The sequence below is a fragment of the Pteropus medius genome, unplaced genomic scaffold (genome assembly GCF_902729225.1).
Source record: "Pteropus medius unplaced genomic scaffold, Ma_sr-lr_union100, whole genome shotgun sequence".
NCBI lineage: Eukaryota > Metazoa > Chordata > Mammalia > Chiroptera > Pteropodidae > Pteropus > Pteropus medius.
The window spans coordinates 4345439-4350716 of record NW_024352947.1 but is presented as its reverse complement, the minus strand read 5'-3'; the positions used below and the strand labels follow the sequence as shown (position 1 = coordinate 4350716).

Genomic DNA, 5278 nt, shown 5'->3' with positions numbered 1-5278 from the left:
AAAAACATTCCCACCGGTTTTTTGAGCTGTTTGTTAAGCAGAGGAAAGGTCTGTGCTCAGGACCTTCCTGGAAGTTGAAACCGGAGATGCCGTCGCTTGGCCACTGAGTGGCCTCAGCCGCGGGCTGGCGCCGGTGAAGCCGAAGCCAGACTCGGGGACTCGGGGCTGAAGCTGGTGCCCAGGTTCACACGATGAGCGGAGGTCCACAGCCCGGCAAAGCCATCTCTCATGTCCTCTCCACCTCGTCGGAGTTGGTAATCTCAGAATTCAGCAGCTTTAGCAAATTATGCTTTATTGGCTAAAAAGCATTCATTTGTTGCAGAGATGGTTGTGGGCTCTGTTTCTCAAGTTCAGAGGTTTCTAAGTGAGGTCCTGGTGTTAGCAAGCCGATCACACGTCCCTCTCCTGGAAGACAAATGCTGGAGAGTACTCTTGCTGAGTCTACCTAAAGATCTGCCAATTTTGTTTATCTTTTCAAAAAGCCAGCTCTTCATGTCCTTGACCCTTTCTGCTGTCTCTCTACTCTCTGTCGCGTTCATTTCTGCTCTGATGTTTATTTCCTTCCTCTAGCTTTGGGCTTTGTTTGTTCTTTTTTCTAATTCCTCGAGGTGTAAAGACGGGCTGCGTATTTGAGGTGTTTCTTGTTTTTTAACGTAGGCATTTCTTGATATGAGCTTCCCTCTTCGAGCTGCTTTTGCTGGGGCTCGGAGGTTTTGGTATGTCGTATTTCCATTTTCATTCGTCTGAAGGTATTTTCTTCTCTTTTTATTTTTTCTTTGTCTCATGGTTGTTTAATAACACATTGTTTAATCTCCAGATATTTGTGAATTGTTCAGTTTTCTTTTTGAAATCGATTGCTGTCTATTTCTCTCTTTAGATCTGTTAATATTTGCCTTATATATTCAGACGCTCCTGTGTTCAGTGCATAAATGTTATGTAGTCTCGTTGGATCGGCCTTTTGTCATAATAGAGTGACAATCCCTGACTCTCATTACAGGCCTTGTCTTCAACCTTATTTTGTTCAATATAACTACTCCTTTAGTTTCCATCTGCATGGAATCTTTTTAAAAAGTATTTACTTATGCATTAAATGAATATTTATCACACATCCTGTGGTGACAAAGATAAGGAAAACATGGCCCTGAACCCAAGGGACGCACAGTCTCTCTAGTTTAAAAAACCAACAAACTATAAAGCCTCTTCGTTTCATAGGCAGGAGTTCAAAATCAGGGTGCTCTTCAGATTTCACCTCTGGAGGTGTTTTTAAACATACATCCTGGATCCCATCCTAGCACCTGTGTTTTTTATCTGTCCCTGCATGCACACGAGTCACCTGAAGAGTTTTCAGTATGAGGCTGCCTTGGTCCAAGCCCAGAAATTCTGAGATTTTCTGGGATGCGGCCTGGGCATAATAATTTTTAAGCTCCCCCATGATTCTAATGTTCAGCTGAGGTTGAAAACCATTTGTGGTCGGCTAAATAATTGTCCCAAAGTTATCCATGTCCTAATTCCTAAAAATCTGCGAGTATGTTACTTTACCTCATAAAAGGACTGTGTGAATACGATTACGTTAAGGATATTGAGATGGGAGAACCAGGATGTCCGGGTGTCGGATGGAAGCGCAGCGCCCTCACAGGAGGCTGGAGGGTGACGCCGGAGTGAGAGATGTCATGACGGGAGAAAGGTTCGGAGCGATGAAGGAAGGGCCGCAAGCCGAGGGATGCAGGTGGCCTGTAAAAGCCAGAAAAGGCAAGGAAATAGAGTCTCTCCCGAATCCTCCAGAAGGAACGAAGCCCTGCAGGCACCTCGATTTTAGACTTCTGACCTTCACAACTACAAAAGAGTAAGTTTTTGTTGTCTTAAGTCTTTAAGTTTGTGGAAATCTGTTACAGCAGCGATAGGAAATAAATGTACCCCTGCTCTAACTAGGGAGATCTGAGATGAAACCAGGTAGGTAAGTGCGGTGTGTGTGTGTGGGGGGGTAAGTTCCCGTGTACATCAAATGTGTGCTCCCAGTTACAAACTACCGAGGGAATTAAAATCTCCCTCCCGCCTCAGTCCCGCCCACCGCTGGCGCGCTAGTGAGACCAGCGCCCGAGTGGAGTGAGGGGGCGGGGCTTGAGCCGGAGTGAGGGGGCGGGGCTTATTCTCGGTCCGCGTGTCCCTCGTCTGAAGCGAGCCTCTGTAGGCAGCATAGAGATGGGGACTCTCTACATCCTTTTTTAAAACTCCGTTCGGCCACTCTGTATCTTCTGACTCGCGAATTTAGTCCATCTACCTTTAAAGTAATTATTGCTAGGTATGCAGTTATTGCCATTTTGTTTTTTGTTTTATAATTATTTCATAATTCCTTTGTTCCTTTGTGCTTTGATGACTTTCTGTACTGGGATGCTCAGATTCCTTTTTCTTTATCTTTTGTGTATCCACTGTAGTTTTTCTTTGCGGTTATCATGAGGTTACCAAAACTTTGTTATCGCCCCCAACATACATAAACTCTGGATTCATTAAATAATAACTCCGCTTTCTCTCCTCACAGCCGCCGTGGGTCCCAGGTCTGGCTGCGATCCAGGCTCGCAGCTAGGGGTAGAACTTCAGATATGAACTGTTACAATAATGTAGTAACTTGTGCAAGTATGCTCAGCTTATTGTTTATTACGCATGTGCTGCGGGATAAGCTTTGATCTCTGACGCATATAAAGCCACGTGGTCTCCCAGTGCAGAGGCCCGCGCTCTCCGCAGTAAGGTTGGCGCCTGCCGCCTCATTCTCCCGTCGGCTCCTCGTGCATTTTTTTCCAGCTGGGCGTCTCACCACCGAAGCCTTCTTTCCCCTTCTTGATCAGCTGGGCGCTGAGAGCCGCTGCTAACCTTATTCAGCTTTCTGTCTCTGAATTTTTCTGTTCTACGTGACTCCTCGTGTAAGCAGAATCATTTATTCTCTGTCCTATTTTGATCAGCATAATGTTGCCAGGTCCATCCATATTGTATCACATATCAAAATTTCATTCCTTTTTATAACTGAATAGGATCCTATTGTGTCTGCATACTACATTTTGTTTATCCATTTTTCTATTGATGGACACTTGGCTTGTTTCTACTTTTCGGCTGTTGTGAATAATGCTGCAGTGAACACGGATGTGCAGATATCTGTTCAACTTTCTGCTTTCAATTTTTTTGGATGTTTACCCGCAAGTGTATTACTGGCTCGCTATGGTAGTTTTATGTTTAACTTTTTTTTTTTTAAAGCCTACAGCACCCGGTCTTCCTAGGTGGTCTCCCGTCCAAGAACTAACCAGGCCCGACCCTGCTTAGCTTCCGAGATCAGACGAGATCCGGCGTGTTCAGGGTAGCATGACGAAGACTGTTTAACTTTTTGAGAAAGTGGCTGCACCATTTAACAAATAGAAACAAAAGTATGTTTTCTAATCGGTATGAGCATTTTAAACTCAAAGCATTAGCTTCGTTGTTCTGATTTACAACATTCTGAAAGTAAAACAAAAAGTCATTTAATTTAACTTTCTTTTACAGAGAGGATGAGCTGTAAATATGTTTTTTAAATATTAAAAATTTTTTATAGTTAATGAATATTCGTATAATATAAAGGTACCCGCAGGAATCATAAAGTAAGTAAAATAATTAGATAAAATACAGATTTAGCAAATCATATGCTATGAATAATACATACATAAAATAGCATAAATATATGTAATGATTCTAAAGAAATAAACATTAACAAAACAATTCAAATAGTGGATGTGCATCTTGAAAAAAGATGTTATTGTAAGCTATGAAATTTAACTTTTATCATATATCCATTAATTTCAATAAACTTAGAAACATACGGTGTTAAACATTCTGCAATTTTTTTCTTTCAATTAAGTCAATTTCACCTTTCCTTTTATAAAACAAAAATGTTATTTCATTCTATCTGATTCAATTTAGGACACAGAAAGACAGAACTCACATCAGCAGTGTCTCACTGTTGGTATAATTAATTTTAGTTGTATTTGTCATCCTTTGTTAAATGAGGAACCAGAATATTTTAATTAAATGATAGTATCACAATTTTTTTTCATGCAGCACCTTCTGACTTAAAAATATTCTAATATAGAATATAACTTTAAAATTAAAACATTGGTATCTTGACTTTCCAGAGATAATTAGCAAAACACCAGGGAGGCAATGTCCTATGCCATTGTCATTGAGATATGTTAAAAAAAACTTTTATCTTCAGAGGACGATATGAGAAAATTATTTAAATATGCTTAAAAAGTTTAAATGTTTTGAGTTGAGGATGTCGTAGGACTCATTTACTTCTTCCTTCTGCAAGTAGACAGAACTGTGTAACAAGGACTCTGCTAGCTGCTTACATGTTTCTGGAGACCGTTGATGGTCGGGCCTCTCAGCCACTTCTAGCTGCTGACTTTCTCCTCCTGGCATAACCTTGCCCCAGAGCTAAGCCAGTCCTGTCCGGGAGGACCTTATGCCCTCCAGCTGGACGGTCTGAGTTCATCTGCCAGTCAACCTGGAACCCGAATCACCCCAGCTGTGCCCCAGGCTTCCCTGCACAGCCGAGGCTGTCCTCGCTTTCCGCGCCCCGCCAGCCAGCCCTGGCAGTGAACTGAATTTATTCAACAGCACTTCTGTGTTCCACGATGACTTCACCCTTCATCTCGCCCTCTTACTTCTGATTAAGCTCAGCCAATGGACGTATGAGCAGGAGACTCAGTGGCGGTAGGAGACGGAGTTCTGGGTATTTCTTCCCAAACTCTTCCTATTCTGGGATCCTGGTCCGGAGGTGGCTGCCTCCTAAGGGCCTAGGAGAGGAAACGGGCTCCCCATATTTACAGCCACGATCCCCGGATGCCTCGGCATCCCTGTTGATTTCTATGCCCTGCATATGCCTTTGTAAATTGTCCTTTTATTAAACTGTCTTCAGAATCTGATCTCCATGTGTCCTGCACCTCCTACCAGAACTCTGATTGATAAACCTCCCAGAAGGTCTTCCCTGGAGGGGAGAACTTGGACTTAGAAACTCAGGTTAGATCTCTAAGGTCTTACGTCTACGGCCAGCACCTTATGATGGGAAACAAGAGTGGGTAGGAACGTTTCAAGACTAACACCCAGATCACGGTCAAGGTGAGGGTGTCAGACTGGGATGGAGAGCACGCAGAATGCCCATCTCCATGCCGTGCGAAGCCCAGCCGGCCGACGTGCAGGAAAAAGACAGCGCACTCTGTGAACACTTTGCATGTCCCTTCGGTCCCGGCTTGTCATGCTC

At 43.2% G+C, this 5278-nt stretch overlaps 1 pseudogene; it reads right to left on the bottom strand.

Moving 5' to 3' along the window:
• Positions 1-3241: 3241 nt before the first annotated feature.
• Positions 3242-3359, bottom strand: LOC120592692 (uncharacterized; annotated as a pseudogene).
• Positions 3360-5278: the final 1919 nt, after the last annotated feature.